We start from the raw sequence: 23,019 nt of genomic DNA, 5'->3' as shown, positions 1-23,019 counted from the left end.
GTTAAAATAAAATCACAATAACCAGACTAAGAAGCAAATGATATGCAATACAAAGCACACTTGATGGTCCAGAAAAAATTGGTTATTGAACTGCAACCTAAGAATAGATAATCCTAAATCAAGTAAACTTAGGAAACGATGAATTGACAATATGTACAATATTAAGAATTTATACATATTAAATTTATAGACCTGAAGAAAGCCCCTATATTAAGAGATTAAGGAAAATAACCAAAATCATTATCAAGTTCATCCTTGTTATATGTTCAAAGAGACAAAGTAAAGAATCATCTTTTTACCCCCAAGTCCATCTTTCTCTCCCCAAAGATTTTCCTCTACTGAATAGAGTCCTAAAAAGAAAAAGTAAATGGCCAAAAGCAGAAGGCGAAGTTAGCACAACCTTACGGGTAAAAGCTGTGAAAGAACATTCTATTCACTTAACTCCAAAATTTATATGTGATGTTGACCAAAACAGTCTCAGATCTGCTGGGCCTCAGAAACTACAACATAAGACATCATTTCAGCAGACGTTATTAAAAGATGCTCTCCCAGGTTGAGGGAGATGAATTATTAACCATTAAGACTTTCAAAACTGTGCTTAAAAATAATTTGCAGGGAACCCTGAAACTTACTAAAGATAAAAAGATACTTTTTAAAAATGTCAATTACAAACCAAAAAAGTTTGATTCTAATGAGTCTGAATGCTTGTTTGAACTATAGTAATAAAGTGGAATATCAGAAAATATATATTAAAAGAGGAATTAAATTTTAACAAGATTAGCAAACATAAATTAACTTGACAGCAAATAGGGAAGTGGGGGTGAAAAGAAGTCAAAAAATCCAATTTTTATTCCTCTCTAAAAGGGGGTTATTTTGGTTTTCTATTAGAATGGTTATAACTACCAAGACAAAAAACAACAAATGTTGGAGAGGATGTGGAGAAAAGGGAAACCTCATACACTGCTGCTGGGAATACAAACAGGTGCAGCCACTATGGAAAACAGTATGGAGATTTCTCAAACAGTTAAAAATCAAAATACCATACGATCCAGCTATCCTACTACTGGGTATTTATCCAAAGAACTTGAAATCCACAATTCAAAGAGACTTATGCACCGCTATGTTCATTGCAGCATCATTCACAACAGCCAAGACACGGAAGCAACCCAGGTGCCCATCAACTGATGACTGGATAAAGAAGATAGGGTATTTATACCAACCATACAAAAAGACAAAATCGTCCCATTTACAATAACATGGATGGAACTTGAGGGTATTATGTTAAGTGAGATAAGCCAGACAGAGAAAGACAGACACCGTATGATTTCACTCATATGCAGAAGATAAATACATGGACAAAGAGAACAGATTAGTGGTTACCAGAGAAGGGGGTTGGGAGGTGGCCATAAGGGGTAAAGGGGCACATACATATGGTGACCGACAAATAATAATGTACAACTGAAATGTCACCATGTTATAAACTATTATGATATCAATAAAAAATTATTTTGGTTTTGATAATTAGATAAAAATAGATTTTTAAAAACAAACTGGGTAATACTTTAAGATAAAATTTAGTAGGACTTCTATCTTCCATATGTTTAAAGATACTAAAAACAAAGCAACAACAATATATTTAACAAGACAAAGTTAGAATATAATCACTAGGAAAGCAAAACCAGAATGCAATATCTAACAGGACAGATAACTGGAAGAAGTCTAAAACTGGAATAAAAAACAAAAGCTTATTTTTTCATTAAACTTTTTAAAATGTTAAAGACGTTTCCACATGAAAACACAGGCAAACATTTATCAGTCAACATAAAGGAAAATATGGGAATGTTAACACTATCAGTATCACACGATTTAAGGAATTAGTAAATTATGGTTATGGGATATTGATTTAAAAAATCAATTACATCGAGTGGAAAATATTAACAAACAATTATCACAATGCCATTCATTGAGGAATCAAAAAGTAAGAATATAGAAAATTTGAATGATGTAATTAACAAAACAGAGCCTACATGCACAAAATTAGACGTTAGATATCATTCTGTTTCCTATAAACAAAGAACAAATCTTTACAAGAATTCATAAAATATTTACAAACCTGACAAAATATTCAAATAGTTTCAAAAACTAAATTTTATTACAAAACAGTACAATTAGAAATGATACATAATGTGAAAATAACTTAGAATTTTTCTTAAAAAGAACTTTTTAAAAGTGATGTGGTTTTGGTCATTTTGTGTTCAAATACTATCCTCCTCTATTACTAGTTTTCTGACTTCAGAGTACCTAGGAGAGGCAGCAAAATGACCAGGAAGAACTCCACAGTGAAGCAGATAAGATACCCTGAAGGCAAAAGACGAAATTCGGATGGAAGGTCATAGTAGAAGACAGAAAATCATCTCAGAGCATCAAAATGTCTCAGAGCACACAGGCCCACAGATTCTTTATGAAAAGTGAAGGGAGACTGAATAAAAACTGATACTTCCTTAAAAATTTAAGTTTTACTTTTCTTACAAAACTAAAAACCTTTGGGAATTTATTAGAAAAAAGGGTGAACACAAGTAAATAAAATTTGAAGAGAAAAAAACAATAAAATGTATTTTTTTAATCGAGCAGATCATTATACTAATAAACTTAAAAATAGAGTAAAATGCAAGATTTTTCTTTAAAAAGCTTACTAACTTTTAAAAAATTAAAGTACAATAACTAAAATGAAAAAATGGTTGAAGAAAGAATTAAAAACATATATTAAATAATTTCAAAAATTAAGAACTCCTAGGATTAACCTCATCCAAAAATATCTATGACACTGAAAACAAAATCACAAAATTCAACGAGAAAAAATAACATTTTACAAATGTGGATACATCACATAGTCCCAGAAGTAGAAATCAAATATTATAAAAATGCCAATAATTCCCAAAGTAGTTTAAATATATCACGGTATCCTATTTTTAAAATCCTTGGAAAATTTTTAGGAATTTGAGAAAAATGACTCTGGAGCAGCAATGTCTTATAGAACTTTCTGTTTTGATGGAAATGTTTCATAATTCTGCACTGTCCGATACGGTAGCCACCCACCCGTGTGGCTTGTTCTGAGCACCTGAAATAGGGTTAATGTGACTAAGAAACAGAATACTAAATTTTATTTAATACTAATTAATATAAATTTATATTTAAATATCCATATGTGGCTATTGGCTACCATACTGAAGTGCATCGCTGAACATCTGAAGCAATAAATGGTTAAGAATTGCAAATAAATTATTATAGTCCAACCCAAATCTACACCAGCAGTGCACAGAGTCCAAACATGAGAAAAAGATCAGAACAATAAAACTACCATCTACCACCATGATGGTGGTACCAAAACAAACATTTAGCAATAAATTATTATTGGTAAGAATTCAATAAAGACAGTTTTAAAAGAAAGGAAGAATTAATTAAGTTGAAGTAACTACTTAGCAATTGAGAAACAAAAGTCAATTTAGGCCCTTATCTTACATAATTTAAAGATAAATTTCAGGTTGACTTTTCAAGAATTAAACACAGCGAATGACCATAATAAGCTGAATTGGTTATTAAACGAACCTTGGGATGGGGAATGATATTTTAGACACAATAAAAAAAATCACAAAGCAATAAATAAATGGACTAAGTCTTCATAAAAAAATAAAAAGAAAATGCAACACAAATCTAAATATATTTAGAGCTTTTGTCTGTCAAAATATCAACAAAATAAACATAAAAATACAACCTAAGGGGAAATATATTCAGGAAATAATTTAGATAACATGTGAATGTTTTGTAATAATTATTAAAGTATTCAGTAATAATAATAATAATTTTCTGGCCCTTCCTCTGTGGCTTGCCAGGCTTTATGCTAGGCATTGGACATGTACAGGGAATAAAGGAGAAGGTCCTGGCCTTCATGGAGGTTATGTCTAATGGGGACAACAACAATTAAACCATAAAATGAACACAGTTTTCTCAAGCCCCAAAGTGAGGAGTCATAATTGATTCCTCTCTTTCCCTCCCTCACGCATCAAAAGTATCACCAAGTCTTTAAAGCTCCACCTTCAAAACATAACCCAACCTGACTGCTTTGCACTATCTCCACTTCCATTTCCCTACTTCAAGCTCCTTGATCTTTCACCAGGGCTAAGGCAATGGCCACCTTCTAATCTCCAGGAACCCATTCCAACCTCTCCTACAGTCTATTTCTTGTCGGGGATATAAATCATTACATCGTGTTACTCCTCGGCTTTTATGTCTTCCATCAGTACTTAGGATGAAATCCAAAATCTATATCATGGCCCACACAATCCTGCAGAAGGACCAGTTGGAAGTTGGCCCTACTAAGTTCTTTGACACAAACTCAAACTCCTCCCTCCCTCCCTGGATCTTGGCACATCAGCCTTCTTTTAATTCTTTCAAAAGTCAAAGCTGATTCCCAGTTTGGAGTCTCTGTACTTGTTCTTTCCTCTGCCTGGAACACTCCACCGCTTCTGATTTAGCTCATCCATCGGGCGGGTGAGCTCAAAGGTGCCCTCCGCACAGAGGGCTGCACTGCCCATCTGCTGTCTCCTCACCCTCTCTCTCTGTACATTCTTTATTGTAAAGGATCCGGAGAAACGGGTTCTCTTACACAAAGTGATGCCACACGCTTGGAGAGTAATTTGCCAGTGATGCAAGTACAGATCTAAGATTATTCCTAAGCTTTGACATGGGATCTCCATGCCAAGGAATCTTTACTAATTAAACAATCCAAAACATGTTCCTTTAAATGCTATTTTTAATACTGACAAATCATAAGAATTTAAACGTTCCAAATGGTTTAAAAGTGTAGAGATTTAGAGTTTGGGCACTGGAGACACATAACCCTACTAACCTTAATTTAAAACCTGCTTTACCAATTACTAATTATGTGACTTGCACAAGTTACCTAACCAAAGTTCCAGTGGTTTTTGTTTTTTGTTTTTTATCTGCAAAATTAAGAGGATAAATGTACACACAACATAGAACTCTTAAGAGAGTCAAACAACGTATTTTATCTCTTAACTCGGGAGTTCACTAAACCTATTTATCTATTAATGAATATTAGTAAATGTTAGCTATTAACCTAGAGTGTTGGGTTCAAATCCTGCCTCCACCACTATGACTTGTTTGACCTCGAGTGAGTCACTGTATTTTCCTGCGCATCCTTTTTCTCATCTGTAATATAGGAACGACAATAGTCCTACCACATATCATCATCTTTAAGATGAAATAAGTTAACAAGTGTGATGGTCTTATAATAGTACTTGACAATGAACTCTCAAAAACATTAACTATCATTATTATATATGTATTCAAAATTAAACACTATTTAGTCATTAAAAAATAAGGATTAGGGCTATTTGGCAATACGTTTCAAAAGCTTTAAAACTGTTCAAACTCAGAGTCATTAATTCAACGTCATGCTTTATCCTTGGAAATAAATGGAGAAGACGACAAAGATCAGTGTTCAGAAAAGCTCATCACAACGTTTCTTCTAAGAGAGAAGTTTTAGAAACAATCTAAACGCCAAGACAGTTTGGTTTCAAATGTTATTAACCCATATCACATAGTGCTATGCAATCTTTAAAAAACTCTTTTGGAAGAACGCTTATGACACAGGGAAACGTTCAATATATATAAAATGAAAACACTTCAACAATATGATCCTTATATGGTTAGCACTCATCAGCTTTAGATTAGAAAACCAAATAAGTAAGTTTGCCAGAACTGAGCCTAATCATTTTGAGGGAATGAAAGCTCTGAGTAAATTTCATGAGCTCTTTTGAATGGACTTTGTGTCCTGTATTTTGCTGTTTATTTTTCTTGCCTGGTTACCAATTTAAAAAAATTAAGAAATATATAATCTGACCAGCAGAAATTTTTTGGAGTTACACCTAAAGTTTCCCTTATATGTTACCAAATCATACTTGTGACCCATGAGGATGTGATATAGCTGATTAATCTTCTTATTATGACTCAAAGGTACTCTAGGTAAACACAGCTCGTACACTTGGTTCTTCCACAGTCTATACACACTCATATCTGACTTCTTCTTTCCTAGGGAGTGGGAAAAGGTAGAGGAAACCAGCTCTTCTGAGAAAAGAAAAGAGAATGCCTAAGCTCACAGTTTGTTGTGTTGATCTATCACAAATCACAAGTATAAGTCTCTTATACGGCACAACAAACTACAGAAAATTTTAATAATTTAATAATAAAATTTTAATATAAAATTTTTTTAAATGTTTAATATAAAATTTTAACAAAAATTTAATAAAAGGTAGTGGTTAAACAAAGTCTTTACTCTCATGGAACAGAACCGCAGGTGACCAAATGTTGGCCATTTCACATACCTCTAAGAGCTAAGAGTCCTCTGTAGCTCCATGAAATACTATCATTTTAAAGACAGCTTTTAACATGAAACAACAATCATAAAAAACAAAGTACAAAGTATCATAATCTTATAGTATAGCATTAAAATAGTGATCATAAACAAATATACTTCTTAGTATAAATTACTTTCATCAGTGGTCAACAAAAGCAGTACAGCAAAACTGCTTTGCCTTAAGGTAATGAACTTGTTTCTTCATCCTTATGGGTTCCAGAATATTTATTAGGTATTTATAGATAAGGTTATATTACTTAAGTCATATAACTATAAAACCTGATACATCAAATCAGATTAAAGCAGTTCTCTTTTATGTCAGTAACTTTTTTATTTTGATACATTACCTTTACTATGACATCAATATCTGACAATTATAATTGCTATGCTGGTAAATAGGAGGAGCCGAGAGAGATAAGATATGATAGAGGAGATGGAACAAGAGTATGAGAAAAAATATGACCAATGAACGGCAAAAGTAGAGCAGATGATGGAATTGGTGGTCTGAGTAATTGGTTGGGGGGGTGTTTTTTCTGAGCTCAAATCAAGACAAAATGATATTATTAGGGGTTTCATTTGTGTTATTTCTTAAGTAATGTGTAATTAACACCAACATTTACCATTTAATCAGAATTTCAATTCAAAACTACCTTGCTATAATGTTACTGGCAACACTTAAAAACTGCATAATTAATACTAAAATTACTTAACACAGGGACTTTTTTTTAATATGATATGAATAAGTTCAATATTCCTACAGCCATTGAAACACAATAATTATCTTTTATTAGCTTTATTTTCTTGACCAGCAGTATCTGCATTTTGTTAGACCCCTAAAAGGCTGTTCTAATGCAAGTGAATATTGTCAGGAACCTTCCTCATTGTCCTTGAAACGCAACACAAAAAATCAGCATGATGAATATATACTAACTGAAGATATTTATGCCCTCCTCAAATCAGCAGATGAAGAATGTCTTTTCCTGATGTCAGAGCCAATGTGCATTCCTCATTTCTTTTATCTAAGATGGGTCTTTTCCACATTGAATGTTTCTTGCCTTCAAAGAGCCCTTAGCCTGTTCTTCATTTCCATACCCAAAATGCAGCCTGGAAATCTCACTGCAGAAATACGTTTAAAGTATGAATCTAAGTCTTCCTCGTTTCAAGGACTCAGATTGAACAGTCACAGAGTGTTCACTCCCACCAGACGAGAGAACGGAGGGTACTCACATTCTACCAAACATGAAATGCTAACATTCTTGACAGAACCTAGAAAAACTCTTCCACAGGCACAATGGAAAAGCATTCATATAATCAATGTTTGTATATTCAACCGTATCTAAGGAAAACACTATGTAAGTCTTCCCTCTCCCTCTCTTCTCCCCACACCCCTATCTCTTTCCCTCTTTCTTTGTTTCTATAGTGGACGAGCTTTACCTGACGCATGCTGGTTCTGAGAGAAAGGGAGCATGAGCAGGAAGGCTATGTAAAAAGGCAGAATGTAGTCTTTTTGGACACCTAAAAAATAACGTAGAATTATACAACAATGATGGACACGTAATTAAAAAGTCACAAGCTTAAACACTTGAATGTACGGAGCTAAAAACAAGAAAAAAGAAAAAAAAAAGAATAGTAGGCACTTTAAAGCACTAGTCTCAGAAGTCCTAACATGAGGTATCACTAGGCAAATACTGTAATTAATTGGTTACAGACTAAAATTGAGAAGAGTAGTTGGGAGACACTCTTCCATTTAAACCTTGGCTCTAGCCCTGATGAGCTGTCTGACTTGGAGCGAGCCTCAGAAATTCTGAGTCTCCACTTCCCATCTATAAAACTGGGATAATATCTCACAGCAGTTATAAGTTACTTGTGTTCAATTATGTAATGAACTTAGAACGGTGCCTGACGGAGCCTAAGTGTTCAAAATTTGTCAATAAGTTATGTTTGAAATACCTTTACCAATCATCATTACATGCTTTTGGAAAGATAATAACAATCAAACCACTGCATATGGGAAAAATAGACAGATCAATATCAGAAAGCATACTTATTTTGATGTCTTGAAATAAAACATCATACACGGAGAAAGAGCAAGTGGCTCTGCTAGAAGACTCCCTTTAAGAGTTCCAGAGCCTTCAGATCTTGCTCTCTAGTTGGTGGGTGAGAGTCTACATTTTTTGTGGTTAAAGAGAATTAGATAAAATGTGGATGCCCCCATCTCTGGAGTTATCTGTTCAAATGCACTAAGAATTAAATGATCCCCTTCTTATTTATGCGAATATGAGAAAAGGATTTCTAATTAGAGGGGACACATGGTAACACTAAAGATAAACCTTTGTTCCATGAAAACAAAAATAAACTTCCATTTGAGATTACAGGAATGCTCTCCAGTCTCTTCAGAACATACTGAGAGAAAGCGCGGAACTGGAAGAAGCACAAACGTAACGAACATGGACGGAGCCGGCAGCTTCTACAGAGGATGGATTTGGTTGGGCCCTGGGGACACTCTTTGCAAAAACTCTTGCTTCTGTGTCATGGAGATATGTAGAGACTGTAATAGCCTGGACCAGACCCAGTAGAAACAAACTAAAGATGTCTTACCTTCCACAGTGCTCATGTATTTGTGATTTATACTGAATTACAAAGTTCTAGTCACAGACACTACCCAGAGACCACAATGGGAAAAGGACCAGAAAAGATTGTTTGACACACACACGATTCCAGAAAATCAAAAGAAGCTGCATCCTGGCACAAACAGAGGAGTCCCTTGTTTCATGATTCCAAATGCTGCCTCATAAGAATAAACTGATTTTAAAACGTTGGAGGCATGAGAAATACTACTCAAAATTCAACTCATTGAATGCCGCACCCTTTAATTTATTTCATTGCCTCAAGGGTGGAAAAGGCATGTTCTCCGCTGTCTGCGAGACAAGAAGCAGCGCCAAGCTAATGCTAATGGGAATTCTGTGGCCAGAGCCCACACTCGGAGACGTCTGTGCACACTTCACTTTGGGATTTACCCGCTTTTACAAAAGAGCAGAATGACCTGCATCCCAGAAGAGACAACCTTTTAGTTTAAAACTATTGTCTGAAACATCACACCTACTCAGCTTCCCGAGAATATAAAACACCTGAATTAAATTCTGTATAGTGCTCTATATGGAACTTTGAACAACATGTTAAGACTCTCAATTTCCAGGTACTATTGAAAGAATCACTCCCTTTGAAACTGAACTAAAGAGTAGCATATTCTCTAATGAAATAAACAACACAAGAGTAAAGCAACATGTTTCCATAGAGTTAGCATGTCGATAAAGAGAAACATTGCAGGAAACATCTTCCTCTAAACAAAGGCAGCACATAGCTCCTGGAGATGCTCCAGTTTGCTGTGCTCTGACCAAAATTCCCCACATTGCTGGAGCATCTCAATATGCAACCAGCCGTCGGAAGCACTTTGGGTCTAATTTTCTAAAATTGCCATCTTCAAATTGACAACTTCCCAAATTAGAGTTAGGAATGGGGAGAATTCTCACATAAACCGAAGACACTTTTAATTATTAATTCTTAATTAACTTTTACTTGTAAAAGTTAATTATTCTAACTTTCACCAGCACACTGGCACTTTTAATTAATCGTTTGTAAATCAACATCCAAAATCTCAAGCAAGTAAACATAGGCAGTGAAAAATATCTAACCAAATTTTCCTCACACAAAATGAATTTCTTCCACCAGGGACTGTCCACAATAACTATACCACTACCAACTTACCTTGACAAAAGACCAAGCAGCTGATTTGCTATAACATTAAAAATGCTCTGGCTGAAATTTTGTCTTTGCATCATCTCCAAAGATAATTTACCATAGTTGCACAGATACTATATGAGCATCTTTAATTCCATTTAAGAGAACAAAATTACTTGTAAATATCCTTGAAAACTGGAGATTTACCCATTTTAGTGACATATTTCACAGTTGAAACTTTAAATAATATCATCTCTTCATAATAGTATAGACCTCAGTTCTTTTTATTAGTCTGCCTTCTATGCCAGCCACACTTCTAAGTATACAGTTTGAAAGGAATAAAAATATTTTTTCAAAATATTCTATAAGTAAGACTTTACATTAGATTGGTCTTAACCTGGTTATTATAAGCTTTTTTTTTTATCATAGACATTAAAATTGGAAGAAGTCATAAGATTTATAAATGAAATCTCTTCATTTTACAGATGAGAATACTGAAGGATGGTGACTTTTTTCACAGAAATAGTACTAGAAACCAGGTCCCTTATTTCTTAGGCCCTGCCTTTATACCACATGCTGGATGAAGAAGCAACCTTACCCATTAGTGATTTCCAGTGGTAAGGCTTAAAACAGAATTTGGCTTTAAGGTAATAAACCTAGTATTTGACACCACAAACAGTAACAAGAATTGCAAAAACAGGACCAGAAAAGTCAGTCCAATCTCTCATTTATAGATTAAAGATTGAAGTTCAAAGGGGTGAAACAATTTGCTTGTCTGCATGTTTCAAAAACATCCCTACTGATCCTCTTTCTAATTTGTGTTATTAATTATGCAGCAGATAAAAGTGCTGCTTGTGAGATTACTGCAAAGTAGTCTTCAACCAAAATTACAATGAGTAAACACAAATGTTAGCATTTTTGTAAGTATTCACTCTATCAGACCATACATTATTCATTTTCGTATGTTCCACAATATTCAGAACCACAATTTTGGCACAAAGTACTCACTTAAAGCCAGTGGTTAAGATTTGGTGCTCTCACCACCACTGCCTGGGTTTGTTTCCTGGTCAAGGAACCACACTACCATGGTGGACAGGTTTCAGCAGAGCTTCCAGACTAAGACAAACTAGAAAGAAGGACCTGGCCACCCACTTCTGAAAAAACTGTCCATGAAAATGCTATGAATGGCAGTGGAGCATTGTCTGATAGAGCGTCAGAAGGTGAGAGGATGGCACAAAGAGACCAGCAAAAAGGGTTCCACTCTGCTGTACACAGGGTCACTAGGAGTCAGAATCCACTCAGTGCCACTAAACAAGGCACTTAGTTTTTGTGAAATGTTAACATGTTGCATCAGGAATGGGACATGTGCTATAATGTGGCTTTATCAGTGGTCTTTATGGTACTATGTAGAAATACTGCAATTATTTACAATTCAGTCATTAGAAAACTATAATTACTTTAATTTACCATTACTAGTTGTAAGCCATTTTGTAATTAAAGAATAAGTTTAAAATGAATAGATAAAAGCATTGTCTTTAATTCCACGTTAATAACCTTTCTGTCTTTAAGTAAAGATTGGGTTAACTTCAAAGCCAAGCTGAAGCAAAATGTGTTAATTTTAAAATGTTAAAAATACCAAAATTCATAGACTTTACACCTTATTTACAAGGTACTTCAGAAAATTGGTCAAAATCCATTTAAGCTTTTTATCCTAATATTTTGACAATTCATTGAGTACTTTGAATTTATAAAAATTTGGGCAAAAATCCAGTCAGTGTTTAGAAATAAAAGTAAATGAGTATCATCAAAATATTAAACATTCAAACACTAGGTAGAAATAAATTATAGAATAAATGTATAAAAGCTTTGAAATTAATACCATTGTAAGAAACAACTAAGATGATATCATATGGAAAAAGCCAAGTCATGCTAATTTAACCTATAAAAAGTGAAAATTTAGAATGTGCTGACATATTTATATTTTGTTTGTGGCTTCCATTTTCCCTCCTATAACACTTGAGCTTTTGCTTTTTTCCTAACACTTTTTCCCGCAGCAATATTATACACTTCAGAGTTAGAACAACCACATTCATGCTAAGGAGAATTGACACCCAATGTGTAATCCTGACAATTCTTCTAAACTCCAGATATACCTTTCTGTACTTCTATCTTGAATTTACACCATGACATTCTATCAGTATCTTCAGTCTAGGCATCTAGAATTAATTATCTACTCTCCCTCTCCCATCCCAATCTGTACTTCCTTCCATATTTCCAATATCCCGGGATTTAAAAACCAGCATTAATTTAGACTCCTCTCTAGTATAATTCCTTCTCATCTATCTCTCCATTCCATTACCATGACCACACTAGGGTTGCATTGTATAATAGAGTGTCTTTATTATTCAGAGTGGGCCCCTGATCTCAGGGGAACGGATAGGGGCTGAAGATTGAGTCCACTCACAGGGTCAATAATTCAATCAATCGTGCCTATGCAATGAAACCCCAATAAAAACTCTGGACACAAGGCTCCAGTGAGCTTCCTGGTTAGTGAACACATCGATGTGCCAGGAGGGCGATGCGCTCTGATTCCACAGGAAGAGGACATGGAAGCTCTACTTTGCAGATCTTCCCACACCTTGCCTTACATGTGTCTTCATTTGGTGGGTATTGATTTGCATTCTTTATAATAATGCTATAATCATAAGTATAGTGCTTTCCTGAGTTCTGTGAATTGTACTAGTGAATTATCAACCTGAGTAGCTTGTGGGAACCCCCAAATTTGCAGCCAGTTGATTCAAAGTGCAGATAGCCTGAGGACCCTCGAATTTGAAGTTGGCACCTGAAGCAAGGGCAATCTTGTTGCCCTCAACCTGTGAAGACTACACTCACTCCAGTTAGCATAAGAACTTTACTGCAGTGTTGTAGGTTGCCAGGTAAAATCCAGAATACCAGTTAAATATGAATTTCAGGTAAATAACAAATTTTTACAATATAAATATGGCCAAAAATTGTATGGGACATACTTATACCAAAAATTCAAAAGTTCATATTCAATTAAGCAGCCTGGTTTTGTTGTTTTTCTAAATCTGACAACCCTACACCCTAAGCCAGGCTCTCAATACTCCTTGCTCAGTGGTCTCATAACTTCCCTTCCTTTTTCTCAACTCTATCTTTTTTCTAATCTCCGCTAAATAGATTATTAGAATAATAGATTAGAATAGATCATTCTTCTTAAACACAGTATTGATCATGTATTGCCTTGTCCAGAACTCTAAGTGGTTTCTTATTACCTATATAACTCCGCATAGATTTGCTACCCTGAAATTGAAAATCATTTACAGGCACCACAGGCTTTGGAAATTAGTCAAAACTGAGTTCAAATCCTACCTGCACCATATACGAGTTGGGTAAAATTGGAAAACTAATTCTATCTCTCTTGTCCTTAATCTCATCATTGTAATAAGAGAACAGCAATATATCAAATGTTATTTTGAAGAGAGAAATAAAGAAACTGCATCTACGCTTAATTGATCAATGACTAATGACCTTTTAGTAGTCACATATCACGAACCCAACCTAGTATTTTCTGAATATTAACCTTTACTGAAAGTCTTGGCTTTTCTGACACACTATTCTCCATAGTTTTCCTCTTTGTCCACTTTTTCCCTTTCTATTAGGCTTCCATGAAGTTCTGTCCTTGGCCTCTTCTCATTCTATGTCCTTTCCCTCGGAATCTTGCTTCCAAAACTTTAAATATTGTTAAACTCCTGCTATTTGATGATAAATTTTAACATGAAACTCAAGCCCCAGATTCCTTCGTCCACCTGCTTTCTAGGCACGTCTGAGTGACTGTCTGATGGTCACCGTAGGTCTTCCCCAATCCTCTGCTCTCCCCACATTGCCTGTTTCTTTAAACAACATCTCTTCTGTTAAGCAGGCCAGCCACAAGGGTCAGAATGGCTGATTCTTCCCTCCCCCCATGCCCACATCCATACCTGTCACCAAACTCTGTAATTCTGTCTTCTAAATTAGCTCTTTCCTCTGCATGCGCAATGTCTCTTCTTTTGTTAGGACTCTCAACATCTCTCCCCTACATTACCGCTAGGGTGTTATCAGTCAGGGTCTAACTGGGAAGCGGAAACAACTCTGAGTACTTAAAGTAAAGGGAATTTATTCTTTTTTTTTTTTTTTTTTGAGGAAGAGTAGCCCTGAGCTAACTACTGCCAGTCCTCCTCTTCTTGCTGAGGAAGCCTGGCCCTGAGCTAACATCGTGCCCATCTTCCTCTATTTTATATGTGGGACGCCTACCACAGCATGGCGTGCCAAGCAGTGCCACGTCCGCACCCAGGATCCGAAGCGGCGAACCCCTGGCAGCCGAGAAGCAGAACGTGAGAACTTAACAGCTGCACCACAGGGCAGGCCCCAAGGGAATTTATTCTAAGAAATTAAGCATATAGCTGATGGAAGTGGACAACAAAGCAATCTAGATATTAGCAACAGCAAGAAGCCATGACCTTCCCTGAGCTAGAGAGATAAAGACAGGAAAAGGAGTCAGCTGGAAGAAGCTGGAACTATAGTATGCTAGTCAGGCTGAAGTCAGAGATGAGAAACAGTCCCTAATGGAGATATTTCACCTCCCCTTTCCCTCTAACAACTGTTCTCCTTCCTACACACTCACTCTCTTTCAAAACATGTTCTGCATTGCTGTCTTTCTAAAATGCAAATCTGATCATGTTTATCCCAATGCTGAAAACTCTCCACTGGTTTTCTGCTCCCTGCAGGCAGTCAGAACTTATCCCCTTTTCAACTGCTATTCTGGGCCATGCCCATCACTTCCTAGAAAGCTTTAGTTCCCTTACACATTCTATTCCCCAACCTGGAATTCTCCCACTGCCCCCCCACCCCCATCCCACATGCTAACACCAGCAAATACCTTCTCATCTTTCAAGACCTCTATTACCAATCATCTCTGTAATGCCATCGTCCACGTTACGTTTCCCTCTCTCTTCCCCTCTCTCTCCCTCCCACCCTCCCTCTCTCTCTATTTCTCTCACTCCCTTTCCTTCTCTCCCTTCCTTCTTCTTTTGCCTCTTTTGTTCTCACTGACTGAATCAGTTGTTCTCAATGATATTCTATGAAACTCTATGTTGGTAATGATTTCACAGTATTGCAACTGTATGTGTGTGGGGGTCTGCATATTTTGGCATGCCATATTCAGTTACATGTCTATCTACATTACCAGATTGTAACCTTCTTGAGGGCAGGGTGTTTATCACATATCCTATCTTTCATCAGCTCAATAGTTTATTGAAAGATGTTCTGAATTAATTTGATGCATTCAAATACATTTATGTGTTCATATTTTTCTAAGGCTGGACAAGTAAAAGCTTAACAAATATTTTATAAGAACATCTCATTGCATAAAAAAAAATTCTTGAAAGAGAAAATGTATTTCCTACATTAGTTTTCTCAGGGAGAATACAAGTTCTCTTCCTTCTGTGACGGTCTTTAAATCACAGTTTGAGTGGAGTTACTAACTTGACCTGTGCCAACGGACTTAAGATTCCTCTTGCCCTGTAATTCTAATGCTGAAAAGAACATGTGGAAATTCAAATAAAAATTTACACTTCAGCCTTGTGAAAGGTAAAAGAGTATGATACATACGAATTATGGAAAATGTAATCTCTATTTTTTTAATTGCTTTTTGGTTGCCCTTCATAAGTTACATTAAGAATAACCTATTGGGCTTACCAAAATTCAGAAGACTCACTTTTTAATTCTCTAGCTCTCTTGTCCCCCTTATTGGCCATTAGCACCTATCAAAGACAATAAACATTTGTCTACCTTCATTTAATGTTCACAATAACTATACGAATAGGTACTATTTTAGCCCTCTTTTACAGATGAGGAAGCTGAGGCACAGAGAAGTTAAGGGACTTGGCCAAGGTCACTTGCCTGTGGATAGCAAAACCTGGATATGAACCAGTTCTGATACCAGGGCCCATATACTTAGCCATTACACCACTCTTCCTCATGTGCCAATGTTTCTTTTCACCACAGCCTTTGGGCTCAAGAATGGAGATTAGGGAGTAGAAAGCACACCATGCCCTTCAAAGCTTATCCTTTCTGTCCTCTTTGGATGAAATGTGCCAATAAAGAAGGGCATTTCTGCTATAAAGTAATGATTGGGGTCCTTCTGCTGACCAAGGAAGATCGAAGTGTGATGTAGTTTGAATGCAAAGAAAAATAATATTTGCATGTATTTACAACCTGCCTTTCTCAAAAAGGATTTAAGGTGTTTCACTAAGATATGTACGTTACCGGCAGATAAAGTAAATTAAAATAGGTAAAAAGCAAAGCAAAGGGAAAGTTGGGATAGAACAGTACAATGAGTGCACACAGCATAGGTCATGAATTTATAGACTTACCAATAGCAAGTTTGACGTTTGGCTCTAAGCTACATGGCAGCCAGTGAAAACAGAGAAAAGAGAATATATAGTTGATTTTTCTAGGAAATACAGAGTAGGTACTTGCTCAGGAGAAGCCTAGATATTTCCAGTACTAAGAGTAGAGAGAAATTACTTGCACAGTCTTCCAGAGAGAACACTGTGTAATATAGAAACAGCATCCCCAGGGCTGTTACAGAGCCCAGAGCACACAGAGAAACGAATGCTAGATATTGCTTCTCAAAAAATCCCTCCAAAATAAGCATAATGCGTATGAAACACATGACACAGTCTGGCCAGAAATATTACATATTCTTTTACACCTCTCTGAGAAGTGGTTTGGCATAGTATGATGCAGACTGATTGGATTTGAATCCTGCCTTTGTCACTTGTTAGTTGTGTGACACTGGGCAAAACCCTAAACCTCTCTGAGCTTCAGATTTGTCACTGATAAAATGGAGACAATAATAATAACTACCTCTTATGGTTGCAGGAGTCTCTAACTAGCCACTATAGGTAAAGTGTTTAGAACAGTGTTTAGCACACAGTAAGCACTATTTAAGTTTTTGCTATTACATTTATTATTTAATAACTGAATTTATTTTTCAAATCCCAACCTCCCAGGTGATAAAAACTTAAAGTTAATCAATTCAAGGCTCCATTAAAATCCCAGGGTAATATTAGTGCCCAGGCATTGGAGAGGCATAGCAGGAGTGAGGAGAAGGCATCTTGTTCTTAGTGTCCGCTATCCATGCTAGCATCCTTTTCGATTTCCTCTTTCTTCCGATTCAAAGTTCTTGGTCCAAACAGGTGAGCGCTTCCAACTACTTGCACTGCATCAGGTATATGGAGATCACATGCTTCTCTCCTGTGATGGAGTCAGAAAACAATGAGGCTGCCTTAGGCTCATCCATCTTGGTCTTGCTGATTTCCCAGGCCCCAGCTGGGAAAATGAACACAGGCCTCGTCTGGTATCCTATTAAGCAACCTTGTGGGGACTCTATGGAAAATCCACCTCCTGGAATTGAATGACAGAAGGGAGAGAGATGATTCACTCTCTTCTTAGAGATTGTCATTTAGTCACCCATCACTTCTCCTCCATCTGGAGAATCCCCATTTTATCTTGAAGGGGCAAAGTTGAAGGAGGTTTGCATGGATCCCATATCTCCTTCACAAAGTCATCTGTGCTGCAGTCTCAACTTTTGCAACTCAAAAGACAAGAAGTGGCATCTTAGCTCTCTGTCTTTCTGATGTGTGACTCCACCCCTTGCAACAATGAATGGGGGAGGGGGTGGTCACAGAAAGATGGGCGTGGGGTCAAGAGGTTCACAGTATTGTGAATAGAGGGATAAGTGAAAGCTGTTTAACATTTCCCAATATTTCCTACCACACAAAAGTATAGCATCTTTCCTAAGCTGACTTCAGTTAACACAATTCTAGAGTTGTTCAGTGTGTGAGGTCCATAGCTGAAGCTTCCTTTCCTTCACATCAACCCCTTGGCAGACTTTAAAGAAGAGAGAAGAATGGGAAAACTGAAGAAAAAAGCAATATATTAACTACACAGTTTTTAACAATTAGATTCTCTATTGATACTGGTACTTAGCTTTTTCAAAATCCTGAATAGTAGGAACAACTCCTGGCGCTGGCTGATTCGTCAGGAGCTCCAAATCGGTCTATTGCAATTTTCAATTCAAGCTAATTTTTAAACTGTAAATAAGGCTAAAATAGCATTGCAGCAATTTATATGAATAATACTCAATTTTCATACAATCAACACCCCTAAGACTGAGATCTACTAGGTATCTCTTTTGTGTCACATGTTCTATACTGATAAACTTAAAACAAAGAACTATGCAATTATCTGGAAGGGTCCTCAAAGATCCAGTTGTTCAGCACTTTTATTTTAGATACAAGACAACCATGAGTGAAGGATTATTTGAGATCACATTTTTCCCTTTTATATAAAAACATTAAAATATAAGAACAAAAAATATCGCACTAAGTCAGATATATTTGTCATTCTGCCTAGAATTCTGCTGCTTGACAGTCATAATGACCCATTTCATTCTGTAATTCTGTACGGTTTCTACAAGTTTATTAAAAGGCTTCCAAAGTAAAATCAACAAGCACCCCATGAATTTGTAAATGCCTCACAGATAAGCATTGATGCCTGTTTCTGTCTCCCACATTGCCTAGTAAAATACCTTGCAGAAAGCATATGTTAAAGTGATTGTTAATCATGATGTGGAGCATGGCAATACTGATGATCACATTACCTGAATTCCCTTCCCATTTTCTTCATCTCTTAGACTCCTGTCTGTTCTTTAAGGCTCAGTCCAAGCTCAAGCCTAGGTCAGGATGTCTTTCCTGACTACGCTAGCCTACCCTCATTTCTCTCTTTCCTAACCACCTATTTTCCTTCTCATCAAATACATATCCATTTAAATATCCATTTCTTCCTAATTATTTACCGTGCTTAGTATAATTTCCACACCAACTGTGAGATTCCCCAAAGTCATTTGCTCTTTTCTACATCTTTTGTCTTCCACTCACCATCATCATTGTCAAAGCTCATCTAAGATAAGACATAAATACTGCCCATCAATACTTCCTTTGTACACTCTTAAAGTACCCTGCTTATTACCAAACTTTCTCAAGTTTTAAGGGAGGTATCCATTTCCAGAGTTCTAAGTTTTGTTAAACAAGCAATGTCAAGCTTTCCTCTATACTGCATGGGTGAAATCATGTGTGTTCTCAGATACCACCTTTTGTATAAAATCACAAATCACAAATATTTTAAGCCTTCCTCCAAATTCGGAAGCTGTCCTTTTATTGCCCTGTACTATGATATTTACCTGGACCGTATATATCACTGTGTTTTAAAGGTTAAAATAACATTTTCTATAATACTTTTCCTGATGAAGGTAAACTTTATAACATGAGAATAAAAAAATAATATTGACAAAAGTGTTTACTAAGAAACTATTTTCCAATAACCTATATGGAAAATACAATAAAACACTGTATTAGATATATAGGATCAACTGTGTTTTGCAACCTTAACATAAACATTTTTCATTCCCTTTCAGATTATCTAATTATTATCTGATAATTAAAAAAAAATTTAAGTGCTCTCTAAAGTGCATTATACACAGAGAGAGATGGTATAGGGAAATTACCCTACTAACCAGAGAAAAAGAACAAAAAGGATAATGTTGCTAACTATGTAAAATAGGAGGAGTAACAGATGCATCATTAAGCCTGTACTTATTAAAAATATAATCTTACAAAAATTCCAAGAGTCCCCAAATACCTCGTCTTATGAAAGGTCATGAGCAGCTGTTTCAGACAAATAAGTTTTGAATCTTGAATATACTCTTTGCAGTGATTCTTTCAGTGGTGGGTTTTTGGTCCCCTAGATTGATATGTTTTAATTTAGGGCAAACCCCTTAACAGAAAAGCTGACAACAGAAAGAGTGTTTGGAACTTCAACTCACGGGTTACATCATGTTGGTGGTTTAGTATTTCAAAAAAAGTCTATGGAAATATACCATGGGACAGTGATACGGGTTGATCATATAAACTACAACTATGCATACATTTAAAGCTACAGTTTTCTCTAACTCAAACGTTCACTGCCTTCGAAAGACTTTCTTTGGGAAAAATATTGGCATATATGTAAAATGCAAACACAACATTTAAATGTTCACACATTCCATAGTCTTTAGGCTCTTAGTACTGTCAAATGATCTCCAGTCAAAGACCATCTGGAACACACCTGTTGTGGAACAAATGTGGGTTTATGATTCATTGCAACAAGGGAACTGTGGGGTGTCTCAGCAAGTGTGTGTTAGAAATAACTTACAGAATTTGGATTTACATTAGGTGATTTGGGGGAAAGTTAAAAAAAAATAGGACTTCGTTCTAGATTGGAAGCTGTCAGGAAGCAGGAGTCATTCTATGATTGGGTATCTTTAAAATTCTTATCTAGGAGTTGTAAGAAGAGTGAAATTAGAGTGAGATTAAAGCTGTGATTGGTTTTAAAAAAAGCAACAGATGGGGAATATTTTGGTCATTCTCTGATCTTCAAAATATTCATGTCTTTGCCTGAATTCAGGAATGAGAATGGAGTGGTCTTGTTTTTGTCTAGTCTGTCATGATCACAGAAGGTCCTTGCCTAATGCTGATGGTCTGTGAAATGTTATGTTCAACAGGAGAAAGTCACGGCCTCACTGTGCATACCACCCGAGCTCCGTGCTATCAGTGACTGCTTTTCTCTTCCTCAACATACAAAGAATGAGCATAAAGTGGGTGGGGTCATCATTTTCACAGATTAAAAGATAGTTACAAAGAGGAACTCAACTCCACTTTTTACCTTGTAGGTTATAAACTGGGTCTTGTATATTTTTGGCATCACTCCGTGTTAGAAGTACAGCGAATATTCAATAATTGCTTCAGCTAACTCACTTCTTCCTTCAACAACTCATTAACGGTTCTCAACTACAGAAGATCTCTGCCAAAATCTGTAAGTGGAGGACCAAAGATGCAATCTCAGTGTTACAAAGCTAATGAGATAAGAATGAGGCCGAGGTGGGGAACGAAAGCTATGCTACATTTACATTATGTCTGAATTCCTATATAATGGAGCACTTTGTAAGCAGTGTTTCCTGTATGTGCAGCACTGCTGGGCCCTAGGAATACAATGTGAATAAGATCACGTCTCTGTCCTCATTGAGCTTGCTGCTCTGTGATGGAGTTATAGTTTTATTTTCTCATTCTTCATCTTACACAGTGAAATAAAATTACATCACTGTATCAAGCAGTCTAAAGAGAAAATTAACAGCGGCCTATGCCATGTGTTTATAGCCAGTTTTGGTCCTTATTACAATCAATATAAATTTTTAATTAAATTTGGCCATTGGTTTGCTGGTTCACTGGGAAGTTTTAAATATTTCCTTTAAAGTCCACAGGCATCTCACATAAACTCGAGACTTCAGGGACTCTAATTGCATTCCCCATAATGAAGAAGGGTTTTCTTTTATATGCTGACAGTGTAAATTTGATTTATTTTATAATTTGATGTACATATACAGATATATAGATGTAAAATTAAGTTTTATAAATCAGGATGGAATAATAACCTGCAATTAAATTACACCACTAAATAAAAACTGTCCAAATGTGGAAATTAAAAAGTTTTAAAAATATTAATATGAATAAAAGTTTTTTGAAATTTTAACTGTTTACATTCAATTTAAAAAACACAAAGTAGTCCCAGAGTGTTATTTTTGCAAAAAAATATATAATTACTCACCAAATAGCTGCAATACATTAATATCTATCTACCTATCTACTTATCTCAATCTATCTTAATAAACGTAAGCCTCTTAAATAAAATTTCTTAAAATTCCTTAATTTTAAACCAACTAGAAGAGTATCATGTTTCAGAAATACATTTTCTTCCTCTTTATTTCACTCATTAATAGTTATAGAGACTACTATCCTTCCCAAACCTGAAAACACATATATTAAATAAAACCTCCCCGATAGTTTTTGTTTCTATAACAATGAAGCGTTTATAGTTTCATTATTTTTAAAAAATACGTATACTCACATAATTTAGTCTTGTCTGCTACGTATTCATTCACTTACAAAGTAAATATTGACTGAGTGTCTTCCAACTATTTGTAAGAAATTATGTGAAACAGGGGAATTAAAAGAAAACAAAACACAGTGTCTCCTCTTAAGGAGTTTGCAATCTAGGAGAAGAGATTAAGACATGTACATAAATATTAAAAGAAAGCAGTAAACAGCAGTTATCACTAGAGATAGGGACAAAATCTGAGAATTCAGATTGAAGAGAGATGGCTCCAGGCTGGAAATATGGGAGTTCTCACAAAAAAACAACATATCTTAACAATGTGTTAAGGTATAGGATTACGGATAGAAACTCGGGGCATCTACTTTGTTCCCTGGGGATCCATGTCTCCTGAATTCTCATTTGACCCAAGTTCTTCTTCATTTTCATTATCATTGAGTTTCCACTGACCTAGGCTTGGGCAGCACATGTTTCAATTTTGTTTTTACATCCATCCCAGCAGTTATGCTTCCCCAGGTTCCCACAATTGCAAATTTGTAAGCATACCTTTTATGCACTCATCCAAGGGTCACAAAGGGACATTAAACAGTCTTCAGGGTGTTCAAACTTCAAGAAGATCAAACTGTGGTTAAGACGGGGTATGCGTAAGCTAAAGTACATCTAAGAATTTATGTTAAAGATATCTAGATATCTATCCATCCATTTATTCATTTTTCTATTCAACAAATGTCTCTAAAGTACCTATTATGTATCAGGTACTCTTTTAGGACTGAAAATGTCCCCTCTCTCCACGGGTT

At 35.8% G+C, this 23,019-nt stretch overlaps 1 protein-coding gene and 1 long non-coding RNA gene across 5 annotated transcripts in view; both read right to left on the bottom strand.

Annotated features, from left to right (window-relative positions):
- Window positions 1-23,019, bottom strand: part of ZFPM2 (zinc finger protein, FOG family member 2) — a 440,124-nt gene that overhangs the window by 363,830 nt on the left and 53,275 nt on the right. The gene's annotated exons all lie outside the window — the stretch shown is intronic.
- The window catches only part of LOC139085093 (uncharacterized), a 48,043-nt gene continuing 42,207 nt past the window's right edge, over window positions 17,184-23,019 (bottom strand). Inside the window, exons 2-4 of the long non-coding RNA XR_011543130.1 lie at window positions 22,769-22,844; window positions 20,999-21,146; window positions 17,184-17,641 (exon numbers count right to left, since the gene is read on the bottom strand). This is a non-coding gene — a long non-coding RNA (uncharacterized lncRNA). The remainder of the gene's footprint in view (window positions 17,642-20,998; window positions 21,147-22,768; window positions 22,845-23,019) is intronic.

The sequence above is a fragment of the Equus przewalskii genome, chromosome 8, assembly GCF_037783145.1.
Source record: "Equus przewalskii isolate Varuska chromosome 8, EquPr2, whole genome shotgun sequence".
NCBI lineage: Eukaryota > Metazoa > Chordata > Mammalia > Perissodactyla > Equidae > Equus > Equus przewalskii.
The sequence above is the reverse complement of the archived record's forward strand: the minus strand, read 5'-3'. Positions and strand labels throughout refer to the sequence as shown.